At 42.9% G+C, this 13,471-nt stretch overlaps 1 protein-coding gene across 1 annotated transcript in view; it reads left to right on the top strand.

Moving 5' to 3' along the window:
* Positions 1–13,471, top strand: part of LOC116838098 (VPS10 domain-containing receptor SorCS3) — a 513,373-nt gene that overhangs the window by 298,070 nt on the left and 201,832 nt on the right. The window lies entirely within an intron of this gene.

Genomic DNA, 13,471 nt, shown 5'->3' with positions numbered 1-13,471 from the left:
GTGAGAACGAGCATGAATACATCAAAGATTGGAAGACACTCAGATAATAGATGCCATATAAGTGTCTAGGGCTATGTCTATGCAGCAGCTGGGAGGGTGTTTCCCAGCATGGGTAGACAGACATGTTCCAGCACTGTTCAGGTCCATGTGCTATAGCAGTGTGGTTCAGGCTGTCCACCCAAGCTCACACCCAGAGGATCAGGTGGGATTGCACTTGGGTGGGTCGCTTGCCCTGCTGCGTCCACTCTATAGCTTGTTAGCCTGAGCAGAATGAGCGTGTGTCTCTGCCCGTATTGGGGGATGTGCCTGAAGACAGATAGGTTCTAATAATCGGTGACCATAACTACTGTTTATGTTCACTCTCCAAACTGAATAAAATGCAAAAAGGAAATAAACAGTGCAAAGCATGAAGGTATTTACAGATTTATTCAGGTTTAATAGTCTCTGGGATGACCCATAATGCAATTTTTATTTTCTTAAAATATGTCAATTTAATGGTTGTGAAACATTATGCAATCCTCAAATGAAATACTCTAATGTATATGAGCCCCGTCTTACAGACATTTACACCCAGGAGTAGTTTTATTCACACAAATAGCTTTGACTTTAATGGAGCAACTAGCATGAGTAAAGTTATTCACATGTGTAAGTGTTTGCACTAGGTTTGATCCAGGCCTATAACCACAGAAGTTTTGTTATATAAATGGTGTTTTCAATGTCCCTTCCCTTCCATGAATTTTAGTGCACATAGGCTTTGCTTACGCCATAGCACTATTTTCTACAATCTTCTCTGCTTACCTTGTTAAGTTACCGCAACAATGATAATGCTCTCATGTTCTATGGAGAATAGCGCAAATGTGCATTGATTCAAATAATATATATGTTATAACTACAAATGCTACCTATTCCCTTATACCCACAGCATGGAAACAATGCTACTGTTATAGAAAGCTGGTGATTCTGCATTATGCAAAACCATATTTGGGACAGCAATTAAGGCTTCTGCACGTAAAAGCAGAGAGTGACAAAAGAACCCCGCTGATCTAGCTTGCGCAAAGCACCAGTCTACAGATCAAGGCAAAACATTGATTAGAAACTTTACAAATCTCTTCTTCTGGCTAGTGCCCAGTTACACATAATCCCACGTGGTTGTTTAAGTATCACTCACTTGCTAAAGCGCAATCCCATTCTGTGAGGTTAGCCATTCCTGGGCATCTCAGGGAAAACCTGTCATCCACAGGGCTTTCAGAGGAGACACATTCAATGACACAAAACATCTCACAACTGAAAGAATAGGCTGTCTGACAGTGCTTTTGAAAAAGCTCATCCTCTGAGCTGGGACCAGGGGAGACGTGTCACCTGGAAACCTCTTTTGGAAAATGTAAATGTATGTCTTTTTACAGTGCTTGCTGCAGTGGTTTTACTGTACCACTAGTTCAGTGCTAAATGATTTGATGCTAAACGAAAAAGTAAAAAGAAGAAAGGTCTAGCATGGCTCTTTCTAGATTTTCAGCTCTCCCTGTCTATCTTAACAACTGCTTCCCATTAATTAGAAGGGATCTCCGAGCAGGAACAAGGGAGTGCACATGCTAATTTGTATGCAAGAGCTGGCCCGGCTTGGAGACAACAAGCATCAAAGTCTGCCCAAAACTTGAACTGAATCTTTTCTCCAAGGTTCAAATGAATTTTCTTTTGGATGAATTGATTTTCATTTTCTCTGCTCTTCCTAGTTCAGCAAAGACCAGAAGTGCTGAAATACCATAATGTAGACTGTGTGTGTGGTATTTGGAGGCTGATGCTAACATTAAATGGTGCAAAAAGCCCGTGTGGATTTTCTCAATTCAATTTTAAAAGCTGGTTTCTATTGATGTAGCTTGTGTTGGTAAATTTACTCAGGGATTCCTGCTCTCTGCAGCCTCTGCCACAGCTCCCACTACCAGCACCCTTACCTCCCTGAGTTGTGAGAGGTCAGTAGGTAGCCTTCCTTCTCCAGCGGCTGTCTTCCACTTTATAAGGCCCAGGTGCCTTCCCTTAAGCCAAAGTGGGCACCGGGTAATCAATCACAAAAGCACTGGATTCCGCTCCCTCTTAAAGGAGCCAGTGACTGTTTGACACCGCCCTTTGTCCTATGGCCATAAACCTCTTGTGGGGCCCAACCACTGGATAGGGACAAAGACCCGTGTTCTCCTAGCATGTGTTACCCAGAATTGGGTAACACCTGAGATCATGGCAGCTTACTTTTCATTTGCTTTGTGCAGATATTCAATAGGATGGAGGAATGGGCAGAGCCTTTTTGGATTTCATGGGTGAAAGGTTTGCTGGCAAAAGAGCCATCGCCCATCACTTTTCTGTGGGAATGGTTTCAGGGGAAGGAGTGATACCATCTCAATGTTTTCTGCCTAATCCTGTCACTTGTCTGAGGAGAGCTCAATCAAGGCTAGTCAAACAAAGATGGATGCCTCCCTGTTAACCATGGCTAGGAGGCCATCCATCAGCACAACCATTGTTCCCATTCACATGTTGAATTAAGCCTTGCAATACCCCTGTAAAGAAGGTCACTGTGGTGATCTCCATTTTCTTTCTGGTTATTTGTTTAGATGTGTCCAGAAGCAATAGGGCCCGTCTGAGACTCCAGGCGCCCGTACCATAAATTAAAAAATAGAATCAAAATTAAGCAGCCCACACAACACAACCTCACCCCCTCACACACCCAGGAGATCTAACGCCTGGCAAACTCCCATAGGGGCAACAGGGTTTGCACAGATGTAACACATTGCAGCTAAGGTCCAAAAACTTTGAATCAGTTCTATTTAAAAACCAGTTTGGTTAAAACATGTCTGTAAATTTACCAACGCAAGCTAACTCAATAGAAACCAGCTTTTAAAATTGAATTGAGAAAATCCACACTGGCTTTTTGCACCATTTAAAAGCACACCTTCACTCAAGCTGATGCAACTTCCGTATTGAGACTAGCCCTTACTTAAAACAACTATTGAAGATGTCCAAGAATATAGACTCCTGAAGGCGTAACGGGAGAATAAAGGAGCAAAAGCTCACTTTAATCCCTAAAATCAGCAGATCTGATGCTGAATACACACAGGGAACAGATCTCCTGAGTAAGAAAGCGCCATAGTGACAAGATCACTTTCCAAAGACGACCCACACGGTGCTTGTGAAAAGGGCTGCATTGCACCAAAGTGCTGTTTATCCCAGGTCAGGTAAAGGGCCAGTAAACCTTCGCTTGTAGCCCTGGCAGTGTATCCCAATCCTGGCTAGGAATGGATGAGAAGATATTTTGGAAAATTCTGTTTCTATGTCCAGTCTTTGTCTCTTCCCTGAGGATAACTATGATAGCGATGTGTTCTGTGATGTGGACACCTGTCCTCTGGGAAGTACACTGAGGCTCTCAAACTGATTTGACAGAGGCCATCAGATAGGACAGCCTTCAGACAGTAACGGCTACTAACCTGGGCTGGATTCCAAGCAGCAGTCTAGAGGTAATAGAGTGGGGATTTTGGAAGTCGGAAGGGTAAACGCCAGGGAGGGAGAAGAGCTAAAGCTAAAGGACTATGTTGGCACCAGAACAAATGAATATAAATTGGTTATGAATAAATTTAGGCTGGAAATTAGGAGGTTTCTAACCATCAGAGGAATGATGTTCTGGAGCAACCTCCCAGCAGGAATAGTGGAGGCAAACAACCTAAATCATTGGAAGATGGAACCTGATACATTTATGGATGGGATTATATGATGGGGTGGCCTTCAAAAGCTTGGCACTAGACTCAGCGATCTAGGAAGTCTTTTCCAGTCCTATGTTCCTAGATGAAGAATTGTTGAAATTTGTGATGCTATTTTCTTTAGCAAGAGACAGCCCCAGCCCAATTTCTCAGGCTCAATATCTTCCTTAAAGTTGAGACAGGTATTTCCCCAACTTGTGGCCATCAATCTCCTGGTACAGATCTCCTGAGGTTTCCTGAGAACCAACGATTCTGGGCCTACACTAGTCTAGCTTCTTGTAACTTCACTTTTTATGGCTTGAAAATTACCATTAATAACAGATTTAATTAATGAGAATAGCATCAGATCACTAGCTCTGAGAACTATAACACTGTAACCTGAAAGGATGAAGTGCACTGCACTCACTTTATAAGGTTTTATGGAGCATGTGTTATAAAAGTACCTCAACCGTAAGGCTTTTTATACCTTGGCACTCACTTTGAAACAATCCCATAAAATCCAAGCAATCTTTAAGTGTTAAAGGTGACTTTCACCACTGTATTTATTACTGAATAATGAAAAACGGGACAGACACACATACAAATAGAGCAATGAAACCACAGCGTAACCAGTTTTCAATGCTTCAGCGAGGGATCCACGCTATCCGAACCATGAAGAAACAACCAAACAAGCCTCTCAAAACCCATTTGGGACCCCTGACGAACCTCTCACTAGAACCTCCTTTCCATGCAGACTTTTGGTTTTAATTACACACCAGCATATCAACCAGCAAACTCTGCAGGATCACACAGCTCTGGGCCTCAGTGCCCTACCTGAAGTGTATCTGGGTATCTGCCCCAATGGGTCTCACACCACAGCTTAAGCTTGAAGCTTGTCACAATCAGGGGCTTCAGTAAGGGGCTTCGGGCAGAGAGCATGGCTCTCCTCCTATACTAGCAGCAAAAGGGAGCCGTACACACACGCACACTCTCCTTTCCTTGGCTTGGGTAAACAGTTCTATCCTGGGGGCAGTGGTTAGAGCAACCCCCGCTGTTCACAGTCCTTGGGCAACTGCCCATTATCCGGTCTCCACATCTTCCCTGTGGCAATTAAGGCACTTGAACATACGAAAGAGGGGAACACTAGCACAGTGCGATAGCCATTGTGCGTCGCCCCCCAGACCTCCCTGGTAAATGGGCATGCCTACCCTTTAGGCACCACCCCCCCACCAACCATGGCTCTGCAGAGACCTATCTCGCTTTCCCCTTCTCTCCAGGCACCCACACAGGCTTTCTCCAGGTTAACACCACTTCATGCCCAGAGCTGGCTGAATAACAAACCGTTCAAAACAGTCCTCAAAAGTCCCAAAGTAAATTATGTCATCACAGCATCCAAGCAAACAAGATGTTAAGAATCATTAAACAGGGGATAGAGAATAAGACTGAGAATATATTATTGCCCTTATATAAATCCATGGTACGCCCACATCTCGAATACTATGTACAGATGTGGTCTCCTCACCTCAAAAAAGATATTCTAGAAATAGAAAAGATTCAGAAAAGGACAACTAAAAAGATTAGGGGTATGGAGAGGGTCCCATATGAGGAAAGATTAAAGAGGCTAGGACTCTTCAGCTTGGAAAAGAGGAAACTAAGGCGGGATATGATAGAGGTATATAAAATCATGAGTGATGTTGAGAAAGTGGATAAGGAAAAGTTATTTACTTATTCCCATAATTCAAGAACTTGGGGTCACCAAACGAAATTAATAGGTAGCAGGTTTAAAACAAATAAAAGGAAGTTCTTCTTCACACAGCGCACAGTCAACTTGTGGAACTCCTTACCTGAGGAGGTTGTGAAGGCTGGGACTATAACAATGTTTAAAAGGGAACTGGATAAATTCATGGTGGCTAAGTCCATAAATGGATATTAGCCAGGAAGGGTAAAAAATGGTGTCCCTAGCCAGTGTTCATCAGAGGATGGAGATGGATGACAGGAGAGAGATCACTTGATCATTGCCTGTTAGGTTCACTCCCTCTGGGGCACCTGGCATTGGCCACTGTTGGTAGACAGATACTGGGCTAGATGAACCTTTGATCTGACTCAATACGGCTGCTCTTATGTTCTCATACTCAGCTCTGGCATCCTCAGCCTGTCCGGGAGCACTTCTGTCCAGTCCACTCTTCGCCCAGCAGGAACTCAGCCTCCTTCAGCTCTCTTGCTCTCACTCTTGATGCAAACAAATCCCTTTTGCTGCTCTCCTGGCCCTGACATGTTTTAACCAAATTGGTTTTTAAATAGAACTGATTCAAAGTTTTTGGACCTTAGCTGCAATGTGTTACATCTGTGCAAACCCTATTGAAGACAGTCAGGCTGCTGAGGTATCACATGATCCAAAGACAGTAAGGTTGCTACGGTATAACTGAATGGGTGATGATGGAGGAAAAGGAAGGGAAGAACTGGTCAGAAAACCAACATTTTCAATACAATAATTGTCATTTGAAATGTTTTGGTTGAAATGTATTGGTTTTCCTGCGGGAGTTTTTGAAGTGACGAGAACTTAAAAATTTTGGTTTGAATCAACATTTTGAAAGAAAAACTTTTTTTTTGTATCACTTTGACTTAAAATCTTGTTTCATTCTGTTTTGTTTTGGCTTCTGTAAACATAAAGGATCTTTAATGTTGCAACAAAACAAATCTTTGGTTTGAATTAACATGTTGACACTAAAACATCATTTGATCTTGTTTTTTTTAAACTGAGAAGCTGAAACAAAATTGCATTTTAAGCCAAAATTAAACAAAACTTTCAATTGGATGGACATTCCCTCATTTTCACCTTAGATAAAACTGTTTTTTTTTCCCAGCAGGAAAACTGTCTGCATGAAAAATTCCAGCAAGCTCCAGAAAGAGTCAGGCTAGACTTTGAGCCTGTATGTGTAGCAGGTAGAAAATCATCTTTTCATTAGTAAGATGAGCACATCTGATATGGAAATATCAGAGGCAATAACAGGGTGCCATTTTTACAGTCACTTCTCAAGACAAACCTCATTTTTTAATCACAAACCCGTGCAATGGACTGCTAATGATGAAGTTACTGACGTTATGCCAAGGAACAGAGCTCTTCTTTAGCTCAGCAGGTTTGGAAGGTTTTTTTTTTTTGTTTGTTTGTTTTTTTCAACACCACTTTCTGTTGGGAAGTAAAAGTGAGGCTGGAGATTCTAAAATAGACATAGTTCATGAAAAGCATATTACAAGTGAACAGGAAAATCAGCAGGTTGTAAATAAGAGTTTAGCGCCATATATTTATTTCTGGGAACAAAAGACATTTATTTTGAGCGCATCTTCTTTATTCATTTACTAGGATGCTTCCTGCTAATGTGGTGCTGTTGCTGGAGATTTTGCACCTGTAAAACTTCTCTGTGCCCATTTAAAGAGACATGGTCTGGTAATTTAAAATCAAAATGTATGTTTGGTTGGGAAATATAATAAAAGGGTTTCACGAAACCTGATACTAATAAAAATGTCTTTTATGGCAGGTTGTTTCAATTTCAGTCAAAAGGCATTTTAATCAAAGAGTCCACTGGGTGCAAAGCAGACTCGTTGCCTTCTGTTGCGGAAGGAGAGCCAGATGAGGAAGGGACAATAAAGCTTTCGGTTCGAATGTTCTACTGTGCGATTAGTGACACAGATAATGCAGTTCAAGACTGATACGGAGCTGGATTGATGTGCAGGGTAGGTGAGAGGGAGCCACAGTTTGGCGCTTCCATGTGCTGAGGGTTCACTCCTGCACCATGGAAGGTGATGGCAGCCAAAGGGGACTCCGAGTGCTAGGCGTAGTGGAGTATTAGTGAAAGCCATACTAATGCCAGGTGACACTTTGTCCCCCCTCTAGTGGGTAGCGCTTGTAAAGAGGTTTATGAGTCTCCCACTGCAGCTAGGCTTTTAGCTCAAGTGTTAGAGGCTCGTACTTTCAGACCTTCAGCTCCACAGGTTCCAGTCCCACCTAGGGGTATTGTTACATTAGAATCATTAGTGGCACTCAATATTTCAGTGGCCCTGGTGACATGATGTGATTGCCTCCCACTTCCAAGCCCACTGTGGCTCAGTAGGGAGATTCCCAGGCTCACCCTTTTAAAAGGTGGTGCAGCTGTACCTTCCCCCATTGCCCTTGGAGGTATTTGGCTCTGCTCCATCCTCCATGCCAGGTGTGGAGTGCCTCCCTGCTTCCCATCCAAGCCAGCGGATACTTTCAATAATATAGCTTCTGGGTTGGGTTCTTGTTGCTGACCTGAGGATTTAGCTCTACGACTCCCATTAACTTCTGTAGAAGTTGTGCAGCTCTCTCTCCTGATGGGCTCTGAAAATCTCAGCCCAGGGGCATGAGCCCAATGTTGCCCTTGCAAGGGATCCTGTGACCCCAGATGAGACTCCCTGTTCTCTGGTTCCTGCTCTGAAAGCACCAGCCTTTCTCATCTGGTGCTTATGCGGAGATGCTCTGAACAGAATAATCACACCCACCCACAGCTCCAGCTTTGGCTGGCTTTGTTCGCGAGCTCTCCAGGCTTGTAAACAAGCACTGCCATACAAAATGAACCAGGCAGTTCCAACTTGACTGTCTTCCAGATCTGTTGGAGTGTTACATGGGTGAAAATCACACTGGGCACAGGACCCTCCACGGTATCCGAAGCCCGGCTTAACCCCCGAATGGGACTTGCGTGCTGTGGGGTCTTGAATTTCACCCGTATAGGATCATCTAGCTGATGGGGTTCACAAGAGAGGACACCCTCCATACCAGTAACCTCTGTGCTTATTGCACCTGCCTTCCTGCTGCAGCCCTGAGCTTCATTCAAGTTTCTGTTTAGACCGGATCTTCGCCGTTCATGCGTAGATGAGCTTTGGAGCTGCAGCCACATCATAGCAGTCCTCGGCTGAAGTACATTTTCAAGGACTTCCCCTTCCCAGTAATCAACTCCTCCCGTCCAGTCCCATTTTCAAACCCCAGACGGCACAAAAATATATACTCCAGAATGCAGCAAGGTGAAATGTAATTTCCTTTTTAATAAAGGCTGCCATTTAATCTAATATTATAGAAAATGATTAGATCTTAAAAACCTATAAATTACACTTGACAAGTCGCTGGTGCTCCTTGGCAGTTCCTTCTAGCAATTATAAATGGCAACACCAGGAACTGGCAGAGGAGCTCGTTCTGGCTGGAGTTTGTTTATTGGCTCTTAATGAAAAGCGATTAATCTGAATCGCTAGTGGGGCGGATCCTTTGTCAGGGCCCCATAACGAGAAGTGGCAGTTTTGCCCTTTGAAAAATGTACTGTGATTTCCCTCTAACAAAAGTGTTTTATTTGGTGTTTTGCTTTTTTTTTTTTTTTTTTTTAGCAGTGGAAAAATAGTAATAAAATAACCCCCAAATCACCCACTCGCTGTTTCCTCCTTATCAGCCCCCCGCCTCTGTTCCCAGTTAAAGCAGCGCCAAACTGAACTGGCCCCAGCTGCAAAAACACAGAATGGCCTTTTATTTGCGACCATTCTCATACTTCCTATTTCTTCTGAGCTGCTTTGTTTGTGGCCAATGTTGCATGGAATGAGGGAGTATAATGACGATACTCTGGGTAGTAATGTTGATACTTCAGTGCGATCCCCACCCTTTTTGATAGAAAGGATGATACAGTCTTTTGCAGGAGCAGGAGGGTGAAGGAGGAGAGAAAGCAGCCTATGTAATGAGCCCTTAGCAAGGTCAGCTGTCCTCAGTCTCTCTTGCAGCTCTTCTTTTCCTCCTCTTTCTCACTAAGGTTGCCGGTTAAGTTTCCACACTTTGGCAACTTTGTTATTTGACAAACAGCCCTGGTTGCAAGATGTGGGGTGCTCAGAGCATTGGTTTGTGCCACCTCCAATGTAAGCAAACCGTCTCTGCTCCCCTGCTGACTGTTAAGTGCTGGCAATATGCTTGGGGCTGTACAAATGAAGACGGTCTCTAACCCAAAATGCTTGGAGTGGAGGAGGCTCTGGGTAGGCAGGGTGCACTGGCAAGCCCAGAAGAGGAGAAGAGGCTTTGGATGGTTTATTTGTATAGTTCACTTCTTGTGGGAGGAAGTGAGACTTCAGATGGGACGTGAATGTGGAGATAGTGGGGATTTGGGATCTCATCCAAACAAACTGAAGATAAGAGTCTGGAGGGCTTTTGGTGTGACCGAGTGGGGTAGTGGATATGATCTTGTCTCCCCTAGTACCTGGTCCCAGTGACTGTACTTACCCATTCTGAACATGGCTCCTTCAGCTTAACTGGTAGGAGGCTATGTGTTTTGTACTGAAGGTCCAAAGTTTAACCCCCTCCGATGACTATAGAGAATCTGTGCTTAGGGAAACATGGTTTGTAATTTTGTGCTGGGCCATTTTGCACTTCAGAAATTTTCAGTTTTCTAAGATGATGTGGTTTGCACGAAAACGCAGGAGCATTTGAGATTGTGCATGTTTTGAGATAGCATTTGATTTGTCTCCAGACAAATCTCAAACACTGGTGGAAGGAAGGAATGCGATCTTGTCACCTCCCAATGAGTGACAATGGGCTCTGTTTTTATTATTTTCGATGCGGCAGGGAGATGAAGGAGCTTGCTCAAGCCAGCCCAGTGAGCCAGGGTAGAATTACCACTCCTGAGACACTCCACAATGGGGTAGGAAAAAGTGGGTGCAAGGAATACACAGGCCACCAATAATCCTTCAGTATGTTCCCAGCATTCAGCTGTTACCTACAAACTGCTGGGAACTGAAGAAGTGGAACTAGGATTTGAGCCAAGGGTGAATTTGAAGGACAGGGATGTTGCTTGTGGATGCAAAGAATTCTTTTCCTTGTTCCTCCTACATTCTGTTTTCTTGATCCAAAGTCCATTGATATCAGGAGAAAGAGTCTCACTGATCTCCCTGGAATTCTGGGGTTTATGCTACAGCAAAGCGTGTCTCAATATCTCCATTGTGGCTTTGGGTATTCTAGTTATGCCACTGTGATAATGCTGCCATATGTACAGTCATGGCAAAGGCACATGCAAATGAAATGCACAATTGTACCTGCATTTCGGACCCCGTTCTGCAGCCGTGGCCCCCGTGAATAGCCCCATTGACAGCACTGTGACCGCATACATAAGTAACAGGATCAGGACCCCTGTACATCCTGCTGCATATTTACCATGTTGAAAAATCTGGCACTGACAATATCTAGCTGCCCCGAGCTTTCTATCTAGAGAGCTCAGGACAAGACTTTGCTAGTAAACTTTTAATATATGGCTTTGTTAGCTTGGTTACCTTTAGTGACATCATTGTGGAAAATCTCTTTATTTCCCAAGTATCCTTTAAATGTGAGGTCCACCTCGAGTATCCTGCTCTCATACCATTCTGCAGATGCAAGCAAATGTTACTAATGCACACTACAAATGTCTGTCTTACACATGCAATACCCTTTGAATGCAAACAGGTATAGCTGGAAGCACAGAACTTCCCAGCTGAAGCTATATGTGATAGCAAAAGCTTTTTTTTAAAATGAGAAATAAACGCAAAGCCTTTCTTGTCCAGAGGAAATGAGGCATATGCTTTAATTTGATTAGAAAGGGAAAAAATCCAAGATTAAGAGTCTGACCTGTTCCTTTTCCTGGTTGGTGCCCTCAGGTTCTCGAGCTTCCATTATCAATTTACTGATGTCTTCTGTTAGCTAGCTGCCCATGGTGGCAAGCCGATTACAGTACTAGGTACCCTTCTGTTGCCAGCAAAGTACCACTAGGTAAAGATTGCTTTATGATGTTGTGCAAGTAGAATATTCTTCTGTGGATACCCAAAGAGACATGCCATGAATGGTCAACAGCATCTCAGGATAGTGGATTTCTGAGCTTGGTGAGGGACTTTTCTGCAGAGCACTTGTTTTCCCTTCAGGCTGGTTGATGATGGATAGTAGTTTTAAAAATTGTCTTTAAAATGGAAACTTGCAAATTAAAAATCATATACTTATTTAAAAACAACAACCACCCTTCCGCAGAAAAGTTCTTTCCTCTGTTAATCAAAATTGGTTAATTAAATCAGAATGAATTTGTAAAAAATGGTTTCATTGTAATCATTTTTCCTGATGGCCCCCTTTCTGCATCTCACTGAGCTCTGTGCAATGGAAAGGCAGGCTATGCAATTACACTTCTGATTTTGAATCAGTTTCACTTCATGTTTCAGGTGGGATTTATTGCGTGTTTAAAATTAAAGATCTGCTCAAGTGCTATGCTTGATTGGGGCCTAATGCAGATTCTTGCCATTCTTTCTAATGGAACTTGTATGATTAAATGGTAGCTGGTTAGGTGTTCGTCTGTGCCCCTAAATTGTCTTGGATTGTTTAACTTGGGAAAGCTTTCTAGAGCAATGTTTATATGGAGACACTATACAGAACAGTTATCAGGAGATAGCCATGTTAGTCTGTATCCACGAAAACAACAAGGAGTCCGATGGCACCAGAAAGACCAACAGATTTATTTGGGCATAAGCTTTTGTGGGTAAAAAACCCACTTCTTCAGATGCATGGAGTGAAAATTACAAATGCAGGCATTATATAGTGACTGGTTATATAGTGACAGTGACCACTATATAATGTCTACATCTGTAATTTTCACTCCATGCATCTGAAGAAGTGAGATTTTTTTACCCACGAAAGCTTATGCCCAAATAAATGTTAGTCTTTAAAGTGCCACTGGACTCTTTGTTGTTTTTATACAGAACAAAGTTGTATTGAATCTCAGGTCTGCAGCTAAGAGGTGGATCCTAGATTTTATTTCCAATGGAAAAGCAAATAGTGTTTGTTAGAATCAGTTACTGTATCAATAATCTGCTGTGTTTAGCATATCTGTAGTTTAGCCCCCACTGTTCGTTTTATTTCATTGTATTGACATTTGCTGTACTATGATTTGTTTTTCTCAAGATGTTAATAAGATGGGAAGCTGAGTTAAGGTTTTCCAATGAGTTTTCTTGGTAACTTTGACATAGGGAATGGTAAAAGATAATATAGAAGAAAGACATTTTATGATATTGGTCTTACTTTCTAATTAAAATCAGAGGTATGAATTATCTCCCTACTTGCAAAAATTGAACAATTTCATTTTCCCGCACTGGGGAAAAATGGCTTCATTAAATGTTATGTGACCAATCACTGCAGTACGGATGGTAAGTTTGACACACGCACAAACTGGTGCCTAAATTCCGACCGCACATTTGACACAGACTGCCAGGCTGGGAAATCTCCCCTTTCCAAAGGCAGAAAACTTCCACTTCTAACTCAGCAAGGTAGCAAGAGATGGGACCTTAAATCCAAATGCTGCCCATCTTGGATCTTGAGACTGTACATTTGAAGAGAGAATTTGACATTTGGGGAGAAAGTGGGGGACACTTCTCTGGCAGCTTGGAAACGAACAAACCTGGTGGTTGTTGAAACGACTCAGAGGTTTGGGATAGTGGAAGAAGTAGAGATGGATTAGTGGGCAAAGAGGAGGCGAGAGAGTCAAAAGTCCACGATAAACTTCAAAACTGTTATAGACTATATATGTCCCATGGTTCTGTGATTGATTCTATTTTCTCTATATACGTGGGGGTGTGTGTGTGAAATATAGTGTGATGTGGTATGATGGTCTTGTCAGCTGGAGTCTGAGATGACCAGAGTCCTCCTAGGTGATGAAGCTATGAGTAAGCTATACAGATCATCTCGACTGAGTGCCAGTGAATCTTTT

The sequence above is a fragment of the Chelonoidis abingdonii genome, chromosome 16 (assembly GCF_003597395.2).
Source record: "Chelonoidis abingdonii isolate Lonesome George chromosome 16, CheloAbing_2.0, whole genome shotgun sequence".
In the NCBI taxonomy this organism is placed as follows: Eukaryota; Metazoa; Chordata; order Testudines; family Testudinidae; genus Chelonoidis; species Chelonoidis abingdonii.
The sequence above is the reverse complement of the archived record's forward strand: the minus strand, read 5'-3'. Positions and strand labels throughout refer to the sequence as shown.